This window comes from Pseudophryne corroboree, chromosome 1 (assembly GCF_028390025.1).
Source record: "Pseudophryne corroboree isolate aPseCor3 chromosome 1, aPseCor3.hap2, whole genome shotgun sequence".
In the NCBI taxonomy this organism is placed as follows: domain Eukaryota; kingdom Metazoa; phylum Chordata; class Amphibia; order Anura; family Myobatrachidae; genus Pseudophryne; species Pseudophryne corroboree.
In genome coordinates, this window is record NC_086444.1 from 871,517,648 (window position 1) to 871,539,414 (window position 21,767).

General features: G+C 44.5%; 1 pseudogene; it reads right to left on the minus strand.

The window, feature by feature from the left end:
* Positions 1–17,743: 17,743 nt before the first annotated feature.
* Positions 17,744–17,862, minus strand: LOC134933297 (5S ribosomal RNA; annotated as a pseudogene).
* Positions 17,863–21,767: the final 3,905 nt, after the last annotated feature.

The following is a 21,767-nucleotide window of genomic DNA, read 5'->3' on the forward strand; positions in this document are numbered from 1 at the left end:
AGTTGCCTAATTATCTACATGGTACTTTGTATTCCCATGAAGTCCTTCCCTAACGGCAACATTGTTTCCATATTTGATCATGCAAAAGAAGGGAATAAAAAACAACAGTTTAGAGTACATAATGATAAAGGTATAAACATAGTTTAAACTCCATAACATCATAAACCACTTTAGTTCAAAATCTGAATTCAAACCATTTGGAACCAAAGTGTTTAGAGTATATATCCATTCCATCTCTTTTTTTGCTAAGCGAATATCAACATGTCTATGTCTACTTGATTCAATTATTTGGTCTATACCAATAAACCTTTTAATGTTGAATTCACAGTTATTATGTGACATTTTAAAGTGTTGTGATAACGGATGATTTAATTGTCCCTTTTTTATGTTATAAATGTGCTCTGTCATACAGGTTTTTAAATTGCGGGTGGTCTTCCCTATATATTGTAGTCCACACATGCACTCTATTAGATAAATTATATTCCTAGAGTGACAGGTGATGAAGCTATTTATGGTATATGTTTAATTTTTCACCTCAAATGTGGTGGTTTTTCTGGAATTAAAGGAATTATTTGTAGAGCGACACATCAGACACAAGCCACATCTATGAAAACCCTTAGTTCTCTCATTGGTGGTTTTAGATTCATATAAGGTGCTTTTAACAAGTTTGTCTTTAAGTGACAATGCTCGTCTATAGATACATTTTGGCATTTTAGGTAGATGTTCTTTCAAAATGGGCTCCTCCTGTAGGACTCTCCAGTTTCTTCGTATACTTTTTTCCAACATTCTAAAATGTGATCCATATTGGCATATAAATGCCCATTGCAAAGAAGAATCATCTTTAGGGATTTTCTTATTTAACTTAAGGAGATCATCCCTATTGATCTCATTTACTTTTGCTTTTAAGTTAAAAATATTTCTTGCAGGATAACCTTTATTTCGAAAACGTTCACTGACAAATTAAATTTCTGCTTGACATACTTCTTCCTCTGTACAGTTTCTTTTTATTCTTTTGAATTGACCCAATGGTATTCCCTCTTACCATTTTTGATGATGTTGACTGGTCACATCAATGTAGGAGTTTGAATCGGTTTCCTTTCTGAATAAGCGTGTGGACAAAACATTATCCTTTATATAAATATTTAAATCCAGAAAGGAGACCGTCTGTTCACTGGTCTGAAAAGTTAATAAAATATTAAAATTATTGGTATTAAGGTGGGTACAAAAAGATGACCAACTATCATTGTCTCCTCTCCAAATAAAAAATACATAATAAGCCATATATAAATTAGCATAACTAGGGGCAAACCTGGTGCCCATAGCTGCACCCTGTATTTGCAAGTAAAATGATCCATTAAAACAAAAACAGTTATGTAAAATTAATGAGATCGATTCAATCAAGAATACCTGTAGATCCTCATTATAATCACTTTTCTCTAAGAAAAAACGTACAGCTTCACAACCTTTTTCTCAATCAATGATGGTATATAAGCTACTGACATCGCCTGTTCTCAAAATGAAATTTGATTCCCACTTAATACCTTTTAGTTTTCTGAGAGTATCAGATGTATCTTTTAAATATGATTTTTTTTTATCACTAATGGTTGTAAATAATGATCAACCATGGCAGAAAGATTAGATGTAATAATATTTGATCCAGAGATTATTGGTCTCCCAGGGGTTTTTGTTGCATGCTTATGTATTTTTGGGAGTATATACATGGTAGGTATAGTGGGATTTGACAAAATTATTTTCATCTTGTGTTATGACTCCTTTTTACATACTTCATCAGTTAATACTTTAAATTTCTTTATAATACCATTTGAAGGATCACTTCAAAGTTTTTTTATACATGTTGATGTCTTCTAATTGATGATTCACTTCATTTATGTAATCTTCTTTGTTTAAAACCACAACTGAACCACCCATGTCAGCTAGCTTAATTATTATTTCTTTATTGTCTCTTAGGGATTTTATGGCTAGTCGTTCCTTCTTAGTGATATTGTATTTCTTATTTTTAACTTGTATGTGTATAATATCTTTTTCAACTAGAGTACTGAAACAATGCAGTTGCTTTTCATTTGTTTTGGAAAGAAGGTTGATCTGGGTTTAAATATGGAATTTGATGTCTCACTTGAATTATTCTTACTTTCATCATCTTTAGATAGAAATAATTTTTTAATTCATAATTTACGTATGTTTTTTTTGTAAATCCACATACACAGCAAATGGGTTTTACCTGAAAAGGGTAACGTTTTTAATTTAAGCTCTTATGAACTCAAACAAGAAGAACTAGTCATTCTTCAGAAGGGTCTTAAGTTTGCTCCAACTTCCTCTGCAAACCCAATTGATGTGTATGCAGGTAAATGTTAGTACTGTACTTAAAATAACACTGCCTGCCGCTCACCCCACCCCTGATTGTAGCAGGCGGATCCCATTATACGAAATTAAAATAATACTAAAGGCATTGGCAGGCACAGGCAACCAATGTGCCAGCACAGAAACACGCACTTCAGCCTCTTTAATTTCTCTTGGCACGTCCTGGCCCCAACTCCTCTCTCCGTGCTTGTGATGCCATGATGGGTCACACTGCAGGAGACACAGGCATGCACTGGAACCAGTTGATCAAATAATAATCTAGTTACCACGCACCTTATGTACAGTATAAAACCTATTATGCTCTATTACAATAAAGGGTTAAATCTAACAAATTTCACAACAGAATATCATTAAATCTTTTAATAACTATCACAAGCTATAAAACATAAAATATCATTAGCAATGTTCAGGGTAAATATTAAAAAGTAGTTGATATGAATACAGTAATAAATTATAATAGCTATGTGAGCTTACTTTGAGTCTGAAATGAAAGTGTTGCATGAGCAACAATGTTGCAGATAAATAACACTGTTACATATAATCAGCGGGATGTAATGGTGTCCGAGTTTGCCAGAGGTGGGGGATGCTGGCTGAACTAATTTTTTCAAGCGGCAGTCATTTACATGGCATGGTGACACATGGGAGCTTACTGTTTTCCCCTCCGAATTTGCCGCTATATGGCACAGACAGTTAATTAATGTTAGAATATCGGCAATTGGTAATGCCCTCCATGCAATACAGCTCTGTCAGTGGGCCCCCTTGGACTCGCAGAGCCCTAAGCAGCTGCCTTGGTTGCCTAGCGGTAAATCCGCTGAGCTGAGCACCTGTGTGGTGACATGACAGCCTGAGCTGCTGGAGGGACCAGGAGGAGGAGGATACTGAACCATGGAGGAAGAACAGTGGTGGTGAGGTCACGCAGGTGAATGTTATGTGTGTGTGTGTGTGTGTGTGTGTGTGAGTGATGATTGACATTCAATTTCATGGGGATCATCTGAAATCACTCTGGCTGAAGGTGGACTACTACTGTGTGGGTGTAATGTGTAAGGGGCACTACTACTGTGTGGGTGTAATGTGTCAGGGGCACTACTAATGTGTGGGCTTAATGTGTAAGGGGTACTAATAATGTGTGGGCATAATGTGTCAGGGGCACTACTAATGTGTGGGCATAATGTGTAAGGGGCACTACTACTGTGTGGGTGTAATGTGAAAGGGGCAACCCACTGCCTCACCCTCTGTCTCTCCTCTGCGTCACTATCTCCCCATCACCCTCTTTTCCTTGTCACCCTCTGCCTCTCTAAGGGGCCGATTTAGACCTGATCACTAGTCTGCATTTTCTCACAGCCTGCAATCAGATCTGAACTGCGCATGCATATGCACCACAATGCACAGGCGCGACAGTCCACAGCAACAGGGATTGCCGGTCAGCGACAGGATGGTGCGAAAATTCCAAACGGACCAGCGATCGCAAGGAGATTGACAGGAAGAGAGTGTTTGTTGGTGGCAACTGACCGTTTTAAAGGAGTGTCCAGGAAAATGCAGGAGGGACCAGGCGTTTGGAGGGTTTCTGACGTCAGCTCCGGCCCCGATCATCACAGCGGCTGAATAAGTCCTGGGCTGAGCAGAAACGGCACAAACTTATGTTTATGCAGTTCTGCTACACATGCGATAGCACACCTGCACACACACCATACCCTCCCACTGTAGGGCGGCGAATACCTGATCCCAGGGATGCAAAAAATGCACCCTAGCGATCAGGTCTGAAATACCCCCAAAGGCATCACCCTCTCCCCGTCATATTGATATGGCATTCCTTCTGAGGCCCCGCTCCTTTTTACAAGACCACCCCCATAACACCCCACCACAGACACATATTTGGGGGATGCTACAAAAAATTATTGTACAGGGTGCCTGGAGCCAACCCTGGTGAGACACTATATAAGGATCTAGGAACACCTTATTAAGAAAGCTGCTGATCTTTTTATTACAATCTTGATATGGGTTTACACTCCATTACTTGAGACATTTTGAAGATAAAGTGGATACAGTATATTATAAAATCTGCTTCACATTAACAATTTGCTATTGTTACTTTTTTGTACCCTTACTATTGCTCTAACAAGCATAACTGATACCGATCTTATTATAAGCTCCCGAGAACAATTTAATTGTGTGTTATAAATTTGTTGAATATATTTTTATTAACAATAATTACATGTGTTGAGATTTTCCAGTTTTTCTGCCCGCACTGAAGCAATTTTTTCTTCACTACCTGATCTTCAGCATCTGTGCTAGAACTCCTAGTGTACTTACCTGCATTGTGACCCAGTCCGCCTGATGATTCTCCTTGCATGTTACCTGAGTACTGCTTCATGTTACTCCCTGGTTCCAGATTTGGTTTTCTCTTGACCTGATCTCCGCCCTTGCTCTGGTATCCCCTTGCCAATCTGTAAATAGTTCTAACTTGTTCCTGATGGCTACACTCCAGTGCTCTCATGGTGACCAGTTTTACTGCCTCCAGTGTTCACCAGCCCATACATAGGAACCCAGTCAGAGGGTCATGGCCTGCATAACAAGCTCAGTGATACCCGGTGAAGGCCACTGATATGTTAGACTCCACTCCTCTGCTCTGGGTCTACACCAAACCTATTAGTACTGATAGCATCCATACCATCCCAGCAAGAGTTGTGACAAACCTAAAGATGCACCAAGAAGAATTTGAACGTCGAAAAAAAGTGGGTGTATTAGTCCTTGCACACTCAGACACACAGATGTACACCAGGGAAGAGCTTGTAGCAGTATTTTCAAAAAGTCACAGACTTAGAGTCAGACCCATTGTGTCCAGCGCTGAATCAGGCCCAAAATGTCGTTCTTCTTTTAAGACTAATGAGAGCATACCTGAGTGACTAAATCATACAGCAAAAATAAAAAAATTGTGGTATCATTATTGTGCCAGTCATCCCCAAAATTGGGGATGGCATAGACACAGGGGTCTATTTTGTAAAATGTGTGTAACTCAGAAAAGAATAATAGCTTTTCACTATCAGTAAGTCGTCATAGATAATATATAATATTTGATTAAAAAAGAAATAATAATATAAATAAATATTTAAGTAAAACCTAATGCCGGGACAGTCCAGGTGTAACAGAACGGCCATGGCAAGGAAATAACTGTAAGTATTGTTTTTTGCAAATGCAAAAGATGCGTTTAATCATCCACTGCCTATACGACAAACCCCAAATGTGCAGAACAGGTCTGAAGAGGGCCGGATTAAGGCTTGTGGGGGACCCAGGGCAACTAACTTGTGGGTGCTTCTACCAATATAATTGTAAATTGTTCAATTAGATCAGGCATGGTACCGAAGGATTGGCATATAGCTGAGGTAGTGCCATTATTTAAAAAGGGATCCAAAAATCATCCGGGTAACTACAGACCGGTTAGTTTGATGTCTATAGTGGGGAAAATATTGGAAGGAATTCTAAGGGATAGCATACAGGAGTATCTACAGACTTCTATGATTATTAGCAAGAACCAACATGGGTTTGTGAGGGACAGATCATGTCAAACTAACTTAATTAGCTTCTACGAGGAAACTCAACCAGGGAATAAAATAATCTCAACCAGGGAAAAGCAGTGGATGTGGTCTACGTAGATTTTGCAAAAACCTTCAATACAGTGCCTCACAGGAGACTGATCATCAAATGAAAGGAGCTTGGCCTAGGAAAACTGTTTGCACATGGATAAGTAACTGGCTAGATAACAGGGTACAGCGAGTAGTGGTCAATGGCAAGTCCTCAAGCTGGACCCCAGAAGTCAGGGGAATACCACAAGGGTCCATACTCGGGCCACTACTGTTCAACATATTTATCAATGACCTATAAATAGGCCTGGAAATCACAGTGTCAATCTTTGCAGATGATACTAAACTGTGTAGGGTAATTAATTCGGAAATAGACGTGGAGTCTCTGCAGAATGATTTATCTAAACTTGAAACCTGGACGTCTAAATGGAGAATGAGGTTCAATATAGAAAAATGCAAGGTTATGCATTTCGGGACTAAAAACAAACTTGCATCCTACATATTAAATGGGGAATAGGGGTAACACTATTGGAAAAAGATTTGGGAGTACTCATTGATAATAGGCTTAATTACCGTACACAATGTCAAAGCGCAGTAAAAAAGGCAAGTAAGGTGCTAGCGTGCATTAAACGGGCAATTGAGACAAGAGACGAGGATGTAATCCTGCCGCTGTATAAATCATTAGTGCGTCCGCACCTGGAATATTGTGTTCAGTTTTGGGCACCACTGTATAAAAAAGATATCGGTGAACTCGAAAGGGTTCAAAGACGAGCTACTAAATTGATTAAAGGGCTAGAAGGACTGGACTATGAGGAAAGGCTTACTAGGCTGAATATGTATACACTGGAAAAGAGGCATATAAGAGGAGACATTATTAATATCTTCAGATATGTAAAGGGGCATTACAAAGAGTTATCAGAGGAATTATTTATTAAAAGAACACTGTTTAGGACACGTGGGCACTCGCTGAGGCTGGAGGAGAGAAAATTCCGTATGCAACAGAGGAAAGGGTTCTTCACTGTTAGGGCAATAAGGATTTGGAATTCACTGCCAGGGAAGGTAGTAATGGCGAACTCTGTAAATGTATTTAAAAAAAGAATTGAATACATTTATGATTGAAAATGATATCCAGGGTTATAACATTTAAAATATTGACGTTGTTAATCTGGGTGTAGCATGATTTATAGTTGTTAACTAGTCATAAAACATTACTTCAGCAGGGACAGTAAAATCAACACAACTTAATATAGGTTGAACACAATGGGCATTTTACCTCTATTCAACCTTAATTACTATGTTACTATGTTATGTAAAAATGATATACTGGTAGTGTTATTAAAAAGTATAGTGTGTAAATACGGGTTGGGTACGGGATACCGGTAATCAGGATGCTGGTGGTCAGAATACCAACACCGACTGCCAAATCCCGACAAAAATGAGCAACCTAACTAACCCTAACCCTCCCCCAAGCAGTGTAATCCTGACCCAACCCAGTATACTTACATTCCATATTCCAGCGACCGCATTTTGACAGGTGTCAGGATTCCGACACGACCGCTGACATCCCTTATGTCAGAATGCCAACTACTGTACATCCCGTAAAATACTCCTTGCAACACAAATGTGTTGAATACACTGTTGTGTACCAGTTCACATTATGCTACACAGTGCCTCATCTTATATTATGCCACTGTGCCCTCATTTCACATTATGCCGCAGTGCCCCCCATTCCCATATGCCAGTGTCCTCAATTCCCATTATGCCACAGTAACCCAGTTCACATTGGGCCTGATTCAGATGCGGACGGAGTTAGCATCACTACTGCTCCCTTGGATGCAGCAGCGATGCATACATATATTAATGCAGCAGGAGGCTTCTGGTATTACCCTGTCTGTGTCACCCCTGTCTGTCTGCCCTCCCCTTTAGAATGCAACAAACAAATGTTCCCGCACAGGTTCAGTTCGATGACTACCTCCCATTCACAATATCAACCCAAAAGGAATTGTGGGCATATATGGGGGCGTGCTACCTGCTGCCTTGTTGAACAAGTAAGTTACGAGAAAGGAAAAGTGGTAGCATTATGGTGCACAACGTCGATTGGAGTTTCACAATCAATATTAAATATACCTTTTAATAAGTGTATATAATTAATGATTCCCCACCTACAACATCATTCTGATTTAATGATCAATTTTAAAACATAACTTTTATTAGGTATGTACAATTAATAAATCCCCACCTACTGAAGCTAAAAGGCGAAATATTAAAAGATAGATATACAGTAAGAAAGAAAGTATTAAAATATATAGCGCCGGGATGTCGATGAACACTCCTGCTATTACTTAATTAGTGATTTAGATATCAATAGCTCTACTGTCAATCACAATCCTAGTGTATTTAAAGTCTATTATTAGCTGTATTATCAACCTCAATGTTCACATATATGGTTAGTTAAAATGTGCACAAATCACTTATCTTACAGTCTCACTTTTTAATAGTGACTACTCCCAGGAACCAGATCCTTAATATCAATCTCGTCCTGTCAGTGTGGGTACAACTGCTCATCAAATTGTAAAGATAGCAAGTACTTAGAATTAGCCGTGCAGCTGTGGTTAAACAATCATGCTGTTCTATCTATACTCTGAGCTCTACAATGTGTTACCCACACAGACCAATTTGTATACAAATGTATCCATATTGTATTTAGTCACAGCAAAGTTGTACTAATGTATCTTTCATCTAATTCACAAAGTATCAGGAGCAGGATGAAACCTCATGAGTATATCAATTAGATTGCCTCAACAATAAACCACTCATATATTTCTAATGTGTGGGGTTCGATATTGATTCAATAATCAATGCATATATGATTTAACATGATGTTAGTGGCAACCCATAGTAATTGCACAAAGGGTATGAGAATAATAATGCTCATGAATATTGCTCATGAATAAATCCTAGGCACAGTTCTCACTTTAATTGCCACTAGTTGTTTCAATACAAACACGCTGTTAGTAGCATTAAATAACAGGGCGTCTCACTGAATTGTTGCCCCGCTGCCCAGGACAAGCGTCTGTGTTTCACTGTGTAGCCACGCTGCTACTATCATGAGCCCTCACGTTATAGCCTAAAGCAGGCTTTTTCAACCAGTGTGCCGTGGCACACTAGTGTGCCGCGACCAGTTGCAAGGTGTGCCGCGGAGCCAGAGCAGCTTCCTGCACCTTCAGAGTGAACTGTTGGCCCGGGCTCTTCTTAGAGGATCAGTCGTGCTCTGGCCATGACCTATGCCTTGAAGACGCGGCGGTGTGATATCATAGGTCACAGCCGCCGCGTCTAACCACCCAGCCAGCCCACCCGCCTGCATACACATCTTCCAGTTCCTGCCTGCATACACAGCTTTCCTTGCCTACCCACATCCACACCTGCCCGACCGCCCGCTGCTCAGTATTCACAGCACTCCACTATGAACAACCCCCGCCACTGAGGGACAGGGAGGAGGACAGCTGACCGGTAGGGGCTAATATTTGTTATTTTATTTCTCCTGTGGGGAACAATAGGATTTATGTGGGGAGCAATGTGATTGTTTTTTCTGTGTAGGCCAATGTATGTGTGGATATTTTATTACTGTAAGTGCCAATGTGTGTTTTTTTGGGGGGGTTTCTGTGGGGAACGGATGGTGTGCCTTGGCAATTTTAAATAATTGTTCGGTGTGCTGCGAGTAAGGAAAGGTTGAAAATCACTGGCCTAAAGTCTCGGTACATTGACTGACACTGCCTCAATTGTTTTAAAAAAGACATGTGGTACATTGATAACACATTTAATAACCATGAACATGGATCTAAGAATGATTGACAGTATTGCAGGAGTGCACACTTTACTCCCGGCGCATCACTCCGATGCGCATTTTACCCGTGGCTTAATCATGGAGTTTGTTTGTTTTTTGGCTCCATGATTAAGCCACGGGTAAAATGCGCATCGGAGTGATGCGCCGGGAGTAAAGTGTGCACTCCTGCAATACTGTCAATCATTCTTAGATCCATGCTACATGGTTATTAAATACGGGATAATAATAATAATAATAATAATAATAATAATAATAATTAGACACCTCCTGCATGCATGTGTGATCCACTGCTGTGTCTGAGGACTGAACCGATAAGTAGGAACGGGGCTGCGCCATGGACTGTGACAGGAAAGAAGATATCCATTTTATTTCTAAAGGAGAAAATATCTAATACAGTGGGGCAAAAAAGTATTTGGACAGCCACCGATTGTACAAGTTGACCCACTTAAAAAGATGAGAGATGTCTGTAATTTCCATCATAGGTACACTTCAACTGTGAGAGACAGAATCAGAAAAAAAAAACCTAGGAAATCACATTGTATGATTTTTAAACAATTTATTTGTATATTCTTGCGCAAAATAAATATTTGGACAATCAAAAAGTTTAACTCAATACTTCGTAATATAACCTCGATTGGCAATTACAGAGGTCAAACGTTTCCTGTAGTTCTTAACCAGGTTTGCACACACTGTAGCAGGTATTTTGGCCCACTCTTCCATGCAGATCTTCTCTAGATCTGTCATGTTTTGGGGCTGTTGCTGGGCAACACAGACTTTCAATTCCCTCCACAGATTTTCTATCGGGTTGAGGTCTGGAGACTGGCTAGGCCACTCCAGGACCTTGAAATGCTTCTTACGGAGCCACTCCTTAGTTTCCCGGGCAGTGTATTTGGGGTTATTGTCATGCTGGAAGACCCAGCCACGTTCCATCTTCAATGCTCTTACTGAGGGAAGGAGGTTTTTGGCCAAAATCTCATGATACATGGCCCCATTCATCCTCTCCTTAATACGGATCAGTCGTCCTGTCTTCTTTGCAGAAAAGCAGCCCCAAAGCATGATGTTTCCACCCCCATGCTTCACAGCGGGTATGGTGTTCTTGGGATGCCATTCATCATTCTTCTCCCTGCAAACACGGCGAGTGGAGTTTATATCAAAAAGTTTGATTTTGCTCTCATCTGACCACATTACATTCTCCCATTCCTCCTCTGGATCATCCAGATGGTCACTGGCAAACTTTAGATGGGTCTGGACATGTGCTGGCTTTAGCAGGGGGACCTTTTAGGCACTGCAGGATTTCAATCCATGATGATGTAGTGTGTTACTAATGGTAACCTTTGTGACTGTGGTCCCAGCTCTCTTGAGGTCATTGACCAGGTCCCCCCGTGTAGTTCTGGGCTGATTCCTCACCGTTCTCAAGATCATGGATACCCCACGAGGTGAGATCTTGCATGGAGCCCCAGGTGATCAGTGATCTTGTATTCCTTCCATTTTTTTATAATTGCGCCAACAGTTGATCTCTTCTCACCAAGCTGCTTGCCTATTGTTGAGTAGCTCATCCCAGCCTTGTGCAGCTCTACAATTTTGTCCCTGGTGTCCTTCGACAGCTCTCTGGTCTTGGCCATGGTGGAGAGGTAGCAGTCTGACTGTTTGAGAGTGTGGACAGGTGTCTTTTATACAGATAACCAGTTCAAACAGGTGCCATTAATACAGGTAACGAGTGGAGGATAGAAGAGCTTCTTAAAGAAGAAGTAACAGGTCTGTGAGAGCCAGAAATCTTGCTGCTTGGTAGGTGTCCAAATATTTATTTTCCACAAGAATATACAAGTAAATTGTTTAAAAATCATACAATGTGACTTCCTGGTTTTTTTCTTCTTCTCAGATTCTGTCCCTCACAGTTGAAGTGTACCTATTATGGAAATTACAGACCAGAGGCGTAACTAAGGCAGGGCGAGTGGGGCACATGCCCTGGGCACCTCGGCAGGCCCAGCAGAGTGGGGGCGCCGCCGGCGGCCAGGGCATCATGCCCACCCGCCCCCGTCCCACTGCAATGTGAGGGGAGGAGAGCGCAGCATCTCTCCTGCCCCTCAGTGTGCTCACTGCCGCTGCCGTGCTGCCAGTGGCGCTGCTTGTCTGTCCAGTCTCCGGCGGCATTAGCCAATCAGAGCTTGCAGACCGGCTCCTGATTGGCAGCCGGTCCGCGAGCTCTGATTGGTTAACGGACTGACACCACATTTAAGATAGCCGCCGCCGCAGACCTGGAGCGTTGAGGGTGAGTAGAGGCGCTGCGCTCTCCTCCCCTCACATAGCAGAGGGCAGCGGTGACTGACGGCCCGACGGGATCCTGACTGAAGTAAGCGGGGGGGGGGGGTCTTGTATCTGGCACTGTGGGGCATTGTAACTGGCACTGTAAGGCAAGTAACTGGCACTGTGGGGCATGTATCTGGCACTGTGGGACATGTATCTGGCACTGTGGGACATGTATCTGGCACTGTGGGGCATTGTAACTGGCACTGTGGGGCATTGTAACTTGCACTGTGGTGCATGTAACTGGCACTGTGGGGCATTGTAACTGGCACTGTGGGGCATTGTAACTGGCACTGTGGGGCATGTAACTGGCACTGTGGGGCATGTAACTGGCACTGTGGGGCATTGTATCTGGCACTGTGGGGTGTTGTATCTGACACTGTGGGGCAAGTATCTGGCACTGTGGGGCATTGCAACTGGCTATGTGGGGCATGTAACTGGCACTGTGGGGCATGTATCTGGTACTGTGGGGCATGTATCTGGCACTGTGGGGCATTGTATCTGACACTGTGGGGCATGTAACTGGCACTTTGGGGCATGTATCTGGCACTTGGGGTATGTATCTGGCACTTTGGGGCATTGCAACTGGCACTGTGGGGCATTGTAACTGGCACTGTAGGGCAAGTAACTGGCACTGTGGGGCATGTATCTGGCACTGTGGGACATGTATCTGGCACTGTGGGGCATTGTATCTGGCACTGTGGGGCATTGTATCTGGCACTGTGGGTCATGTATCTGGCACTTTGGGGCCTTGCAACTGGCACTGTGGGGCATTGTAACTGGCACTGTAGGGCAAGTAACTGGCACTGTGGGGCATGTATCTGGCACTGTGGGGCATGTATCTGGTACTGTGGGGCATGTAACTGGCACTGTGGGGCATGTAACTGGCACTGTGGGGTATTGTAACTGGCACTGTGGGGCATTGTAACTGGCACTGTGGGGCATGTAACTGGCACTGTGGGGCATGTATCTGGCACTGTGGGGCATTGTATCTGGCACTGTGGGGCATTGTATCTGGCACTGTGGGGCATTGTATCTGGCACTGTGGGGCAAGTATCTGGCACTGTGGGGCATTGCAACTGGCTATGTGGGGCATGTAACTGGCACTGTGGGGCATGTATCTGGCACTGTGGGCATTGTATCTGGCACTGTGGGGCATTGTATCTGACACTGTGGGGCATGTATCTGGCACTGTGGGGCATTGTAACTGGCACTGTGGGGCATGTATCTGGCACTTTGGGGCATTGCAACTGGCACTGTGGGGCATTGTATCTGGCACTGTGGGGCATTGTATCTGGCACTGTGGGGCAATATGTATCTGGCACTGTGGGGCACTGTATCTGTCACTGTGGATCTGACACTGTGGGGCACTGTGTATCTGGCACTGTGGGGCACTGTGTATCTGACACTGTGGGGCAATTGTGTATCTGGCACTGTGTAATAAGGGGAGTCTGCATGCGTACTGTGCAAAAATTGAATGAAGGTGTTCTGAGAGACGACACAAGGGGTAGGTGATAGTGTGCTGAGAGGCGACACAGGGGGTAGGTGATAGTCATGTTGGCACACCCCATTTTCAGTGGCCACGCCCCTTCTGGAGTGTGGCCACACCCCTTATGTTGCATGGCCACGCCCATTTTCGGACTTCTTTTTGTGTGTGTGTGTTTTTTTTTTTTTGGGGGGGGGGGGGCACACCACTCTTCATCTTGCCCTGGGCTCCGAAAACCCTAGTTACGAATCTGAATGTCCGCAATAGTAGTGCCCCTTATGTCCCCAGGAGTGATGCCCCTTATGAAGTGCCCCCTTTACAATTCCCTCATTAGTAGTTGCCCCAGCAGTAATGCCATTAATGGTAATGCCCCTGTGTAGTACTGCCCCCAGTAGTAATGTTGCCTGTAGTAATGCCCCCAGTTGTTTAGCCCCAGTAGTTATGCCCCCAGTGGTAATGCCCCTGCCGTTATGACCCCAGTAGTTCACCCCCCCTTTAGTCTAGCCTCCCAGTGGTAATGTCCCCAGTAATTTAGCCCAAGTAGTTTGCCCCTTGTAGTATAGCCACCAGTAGTAATGCCCCCAGTAGTAATGCAGCCCTGTAGTTTGCCTCCTTGTAGTTAAGCCCCTTTAGTTATGCCCCCAGTAGTTTAGCCCCTGTAGTTATGCCCCTTTGTAGTTTGGCCCCAAGTAGTAATGCCCCCAAGGAGTAATGCCCCCAGTAGTTTAGCCCCTGTAGTTATGCCCCCAGTAGTTTAGCCCCCCAGTAGTAATGCCTCCAAGTAGTAATGCCCCTGTAATTACGCCCCCAGTAGTAATGCCCCTGTAGTTATGCCCCCAGTAGTAATGTCCTCCTGTAGTTTGCCCCCAGTAGTTAGCCACCTTCTAGTTGGCCACCAGTTGCTTGTGCCCTTGTAGCTTGCCCTCTTGCAGTTTGCCCCCTTATAGTTTGCCCCATTGTAGCTTGCCCTAATAGCCTGCCCCCAGTAGCTTGCCTCCTTGTAGTTTGCTCCCAGTAGCTTGCCACCTTGTAGTTTGCCCCAGTAGATGGCCCCCAGTAATAATGCCCCCAGTAGTTTGCCCCCAGTAGATGCCCCCCAGTAGTTTGCCCCCAGTAGATTCCCCCCAGGAGTAATGTCCCCCAGTAGTTTGCCCCCAGTAGTAATGCCCCCCCAGTAGTTTGCCCCCAGTAGATGCCCCTTAATAGTAATGCCCCCAGTAGTTTGCCCCCCCAGTAGTAATGCCCCCCAGTAGATGCGCCGCTACACAAAGGAAAAAAACGAACAAAAATCACAATACTCACCAAGCCCTGCTCCCATGTCCGACCGCTGCAGTCCTCTGGGCGTCCGCTCCTCGGCACTATGGGAGAGACATCTTGACGTCTCTCCCATAGGGCACACTGACAGAGCCGGAAGCTGAAGCTCAGTACTGAGCTCCTGCCTCCGGCTGCCACTGTGGAGAGAGAGCCGGGCGCCTGCTGGTAACACAATCTCAGCGGGTGCCCGGCATCTCCCTGCGCCGCCGGTCACACATGCAGTTCCACCCCATTCCGGCTCACTTTAACCCCTGTTCTCGACACAAGCACAAGGTTCCGGTCTTCGGATCAAGGACCTGGGATCCTCAAGCAGCATTCGTGGATGCACTGGCAATTCCAATGAACTTCCAGCTGCCTTACGTGTTCCCTCCAGTTTCACTCCTGCCCAGGGTCCTGCGGAAGTTTGAACAAAAAGGAGAATTTCTACTTCTAGTCGCGCCAGCGTGGCCCAGACGGCATTGGTTCTCAGACCTGCAGGGTCAATCGACAGAGCATCCTCTTATACTTCCTCAGTGCCCAGACTTCCTCGTACATGGCCCTTGTCTTTATCCGGACCTGGCCAGTCTGGCTTTGATGGCATGGCTCTTGAAGCATCACTCCTGAGAGCCAAAGGATTCTCCAAGGCAGTCATCCAAACTATGTTCAAAGCCCTTAAACCGACTTCAGCTCGGGTTTTTTACAGGTTCTGGAGTTCTTTCTTCACCTGGTGTGCTGATAAGAATTATGATGCATATAGATTCAGAACGTCCATAATTCTGGCTTTTCTGCAAAGAGACCTGGACTTAGGCCTTCGTCTGGCCTCCCTAGTTCACATATCTGCCTTGTCGGTATGGTTTCAAAGAAAAATTGCACCTATACCTGACTTTCATACGTTCACTCAGGGTGTCTTACAGATTCAACCTCCCTATGCCCCTCCTGTAGCTCCATGGGATCTGTCGGTTGTCCTGAATGCCCTGCAAGAGTCTCCATTTGAACCTCTTGAGACGATAGACCTTAAGTGGCTCATGGCCAAGGTCTTGTTTTTACTGGCTATTGCCTCTGCTAGAACGGTGTCACACTTAGGCTCATTGTCCTGTTGTCCACCCTTTCTAATGTTTCATTGTGACTGGGCAGTTCTTTGAACTCGCCCAGGTTATTTACCTAAGGTGGTGTCATCATTTCATCTTAACCAAGAGATTGTAGTTCCGGCCTTTATCGCTTCTGATTTTTTGGATGTGGTACAGGCTCTCTGTATATATGTGGAGAGGACTGCTTCAGTCAGGTCAGACTCCCTTTTTGTCTGGTTTGGTTTTCACAAACGTGGCTGGCCTGCGAATAAGCAAACCTTGGCCAGATGGATTAGAATGGTGATTGTACAAGCTTATGCACAGGCTGGTCCCCCAGCTCCTGCTGCTATTAATGTCCATTCTACGCGGTCTTTGGACCCCGCCGGGGTGTGTTCATTAGGTTCTATGACTTTGATACTTCCGCCTCCCAGGATGCTTCCTTTGGACGCCGGGTTCTCATACCCACTAAGGTGCATCCCCTCCCTTGAGGAACTGCTTTAGGACATCCCTGATGTTTCCATGTGGAAACCAATGTAACCTGCTGCAGAAAAGGAGAGTTATAATAGACTTACCATTGTTAACTCTCTTTCTGCAAGGTACATTGGGTTCCACAGGGCGCCCACCTTGACGCACCTAGCTTCTATGGGTTTGAATGGCATTAGCCGTTGATACCTTCTCCTGTCGTGAGAATGTGGTTCTTTGTGACTAACATCTACCTTCTCTCTTACCTGCTCCTGCATTGGACTGGTAACGAAACTGAGCTCACAGTGCCAGGATGCAAGGTTGTAGAGGAGGCCCCAATGCATCATGGGACAGCCTCTGTCCCTCTGGATCAAGATCCACTCTACCCCAAATGTTTCCCTGTATAACCCAATGTATCTCACAGAAAGAGAGTTAACAATGGTAAGTCTACCATAACTCTCCTTTTATACATTATTAACAAAAAAAATTCTGACCGTCATCAGTTAAGTGTATTAGAAGGGTGTATGCCTGTACCTCTTTTGATTCCACAGACAATCCAGCGTTGCCTTATACTTTGCATTCCTTTCTGAACTGGATCCAGTTGTCAGCAATGTTTTTATCAAGTATTGGGTTGGGGTTTTGGAATCTGCACTGGAACGGATTGTTGGTAAGTATCAACCAATTTTTATATCATAAGGGGCATAAATAATAACCAACATAAAGCTACCAACTTTGCCTGCTAGGCTTTTAGGGTAGAACTAGGTTGGTGGTGCTCCCTGACATTAGTTCAGAACAAACTATTGAGGTGTGTTTTTTGCATAGAAGAGCAAAAAAGGAAGACTGATTTATTGTCTTACTGGGGCATTCTTTATATAAATATATTTGCAAATATAGTCATAATATAGGGTACACACTAAATGTGAAAGATAAAACTTAACTTTTATTATTAAAGACAGACGACAAAATATTGTTGTATATACCCACAACAATAACTTAAAAAAGTATTAAACCACAATGTAACAAAATGTTACTCACTTTTTGTAAGGTGGGTGGCAGGAAGTATATCTGCCCACCCACTGTATTTTAAGTGAGTGTTAATATTCGACGTTCACCAAAGCGAAAGTTTGAAATCCCTTGTTTACTCAATCAACTTATGAATTATTATACATAAGTGCATACATAAGAGAGAAACAGGGGATCTGGCTTTTCCAACTATGGACTCCTTCTAGAAGAGTGAGCAAGGGCACATGTACTGCGATTGGTGTTTGAGTTCGGCGTTGCTGATTATTCCTGGGTAAATATACGGAAGATGTGTGTGGTAAATCCCCTGATACTACAGTACCCGGTATTCCCAGAGGGTCACCCCTTCTGGTACTGACCAGGCCCAAAGCTGCTTGGCTTCCAAGATCAGACGAGATCGGGCATGTCCAGCATGGTATGACTGTAGATAATTGGGTGGACAACCATCGACGTATAGAAATACCCAATGGAAAGAAAGTACTACAAAGAATGGGTAATAAAAATAGAAAACTACTAGAAGAAAAATCAGGCAGAAAGAAAATATTTAGACTAGATAGATGTTGAAAATAGAGGAATACTTGAAGGTAAGGTGGGCAAGGTATGGAAGGAATGGTAATCCAATTCCCCCTGTCTGCCCTGACAATGTATCACATTCTTAATCAATATAAATCAAATACAGAAAAGATTTTACATAATAAGAAGTACAAATAAACATCAAAGCCATGTAGTGGACTGAATCTTGATATTACTGCTCTGGTAAGTGTTGAAAAATTATTATCAAATACCTGCTTAAGAGCTCACAATAGATTGGGAAACCTTAATGTTCATAGGCAGTTAGCGTGTATTATCTCTAAAGCACAGAGAAACATGGAAAAATAGCCAGAGAAAATTTAACACGCAGGACATTCACCAGAAAAAGATATTAATGATACTAAAATTAGTAGTGACAGAAGGGATTTCGTCAATTTGATATAATGATACTAATTAGAACACGGTAATATCATGAACTGTCCCTAAAAATTTGAAAACATCAAAGCATGGAAACAACACACATTGATTGTCCAAAAACTAATGCTTTGCTGAGGAAACAAAATTTTATATGTCTATTCCAGACAGAAATTAATTTGCATTGCTTTAGGTTAGTCCCAATTTATCTAGCACATGTAGTGAAGAATAGCACTTGTAGTGAAGAATTTTTTCTTAAATAGAGGGACAGGTGTATAACAAAATCACAGCAAATAATTATTCCCTTACAGAATGAATTAATAATTAACTCATAGTAATACCACTGTAACACCATATGCTGTCTCTTTAAGGCAGGGGTGGGGAACCTCTGGCCCGCGGGCCGTATACGGCCCGCGAAGCCGTTTGGTCCAGCCCACCAGCTTGTGTCAGTGAGACACGCTGCCGCTCAGTCCGGCGGCAGCGTGTCTCAGCTGTCAGAACAGGGAGACAGGGAGGAGAGCGCGGCTGTCAAGTGGGAGCGGCGGCGTGTAGTACTGCAAATCAGCCGCCGGTCCGTGAGCCAATCAGAGCTCGCGGACCGGCAGCCAATCAGGAGCCGCGGCTGCCGGTCCGCGAGCCATGATTGGCTCTCGAACCGGCGGCTGGTTTGAAGTACTACACGCCGCCGCTCCCACCCGACAGCCGCGATCTCCTCCGTGTCCCATGGTAAGCAGCACGGAGGGGAGAGGGGAGGGGGAAAGGGCATCTGTATACCTGGCACTGTGGGGGGCATTTGTATACCTGGCACTGTGGGGGCATCTGTATACCCGGCACTGTGGGGGCATCTGTATACCTGGCACTGTGGGGGGCATTTGTATACCTGGCACTGTGGGGGCATCTGTATACCTGGCACTGTGAGGGGCATTTGTATACCTGGCACTGTGAGGGGCATTTGTATACCTGGCACTGTGGGGGGCATTTGTATACCTGGCGCTGTGGGGGCATCTGTATAACTGGCACTGTGAGGGGCATTTGTATACCTGGCACTGTGGAGGCATCTGTATACCTAGCACTGTGGGGACATCTGTATACCTGGCACTGTGGGGGTATCTGTATACCTGGCACTGTGGGGACATCTGTATACCTGGCACTGTGAGGGGCATTTGTATACCTGGCACTGTGGGGGCATCTGTATACCTGGCACTGTGGGGACATCTGTATACCTGGCACTGTGAGGGGCATTTGTATACCTGGCACTGTGAGGGGCATTTGTATACCTGGCACTGTGAGGGGCATTTGTATACCTGGCACTGTGAGGGGCATTTGTATACCTGGCGCTGTGGGGGCATTTGTATACCTGGCACTGTGGGGGCAATTGTGGATCTGGCACCGCACTATTGGGGGCATATGTGTATCACGTCCCATTTTAACTGGCCACATCCATTTTTTGGCGCGCACACACAGTACCTCTAAGGGGCAGGCCTACTGGGGGGCAGGGTAATTTTTTAAGTTGAGAATTTTTGTATGGCCCCCGAAGGATTTTATAAATATCCAAATGGCCCTCGGTAGATAAAAGGTTCCCCACCCCTGCTTTAAGGCATAAAGAATGTGTAATCACATGTAAACCGCAACACGCTGCTTATTAGGTATGCCCTGTTGCTACCAGCATTAATAAATGTCTGTCTCTTACAGGGAGATATAGTTTATATATTACTCTTTGTCACAGTCTATGAGAACAGGCAATTTTGTAGAAAAAATAAGAATTTACTCACCGGTAATTCTATTTCTCGTAGTCCGTTGTGGATGCTGGGAACTCCGTAAGGACCATGGGGAACAATAGACGGCTCCGCAGGAGACTGGGCACATCTAAAGAAAGATTTAGGACTATCTGGTGTGCACTGGCTCCTCCCCCTATGACCCTTCTCCAAGCCTCAGTTAGGACACTGTGCCCGGAAGAGCTGACACAATAAGGAAGGATTTTGAATCCCGGGTAAGACTCATACCAGCCACACCAATCACACCGTATAACTCGTGATAGGAACCCCGGTTAAAAGTATGATAACAAAAGGAGCCTCTGAACAGATGGCTCGCAATAACAACCCGATTTGTGTAACAATAACTATTTACAAGTATTGCAGAAAATCCGCACTTGGGATGGGCGCCCAGCATCCACTACGGACTACGAGAAATAGAATTACCGGTGAGTAAATTCTTATTTTCTCTGACGTCCTAGTGGATGCTGGGAACTCCGTAAAGACCATGGGGATTATACCAAAGCTCCCAAACAGGCGGGATGGTGCGGATGACTCTGCAGCACCGAATGAGAGAACTCCAGGTCCTCCTCAGCCAGGGTATCAAATTTATAGAATTTCGCAAACGTGTTTGCCCCTGACCAAGTAGCAGCTCGGCAAAGTTGTAAAGCCGAGACCCCTCGGGCAGCCGCCCAAGATGAGCCCACCTTCCTTGTGGAATGGGCTTTTACAGATTTAGGCTGCGGTAGTCCCACCGCAGAATGCGCCAGCTGAATAGTGCTACAAATCCAGCGCGCGATAGTCTGCTTAGAAGCAGGAGCACCCAGTTTGTTGGGTGCATACAGGATAAACAGCGAGTCAGTTTTCCTGACTCCAGCCGTCCTGGAAACATAAATTTTCAGGGCCCTGACTACGTCCAGTAACTTGGAATCCTCCAAGTCCCTAGTAGCCGCAGGCACCACAATAGGCTGGTTCAAGTGAAACGCTGATACCACCTTCGGGAGAAACTGAGGACGAGTCCTCAACTCTGCCCTATCCATATGGAAAATCAGATAAGGGCTTTTATAGGACAAAGCCGCCAATTCTGACACACGCCTGGCCGAAGCCAGGGCCAACAGCATGACCACTTTCCACATGAGATATTTCAAATCCACAGTCTTAAGTGGTTCAAACCAATGTGATTTCAGGAACTCCAAAACCACATTGAGATCCCAAGGTGCCACTGGGGGCACAAAAGGAGGCTGAATATGCAGAACTCCTTTGACAAAAGTCTGAACTTCAGGCAGTGAAGCCAGTTCTTTCTGGAAGAAAATCGACAGGGCCGAAATCTGGACCTTAATGGACCCCAATTTGAGGCCCAACGTCACCCCTGCTTGCAGGAAATGCAGGAATCGACCCAGTTGAAATTCCTCCGTTGGGGCCTTCCTGGCCTCACACCAAGCAACATATTTCCGCCAAATGCGGTGATAATGTTTTGCGGTGACATCCTTCCTGGCTTTGATCAGGGTAGGGATGACTTCCTCCGGAATGCCCTTTTCCTTCAGGATCCGGTGTTCAACCGCCATGCCGTCAAACGTAGCCGCGGTAAGTCTTGGAACAGACAGGGCCCCTGCTGCAGCAGGTCTTGTCTGAGCGGCA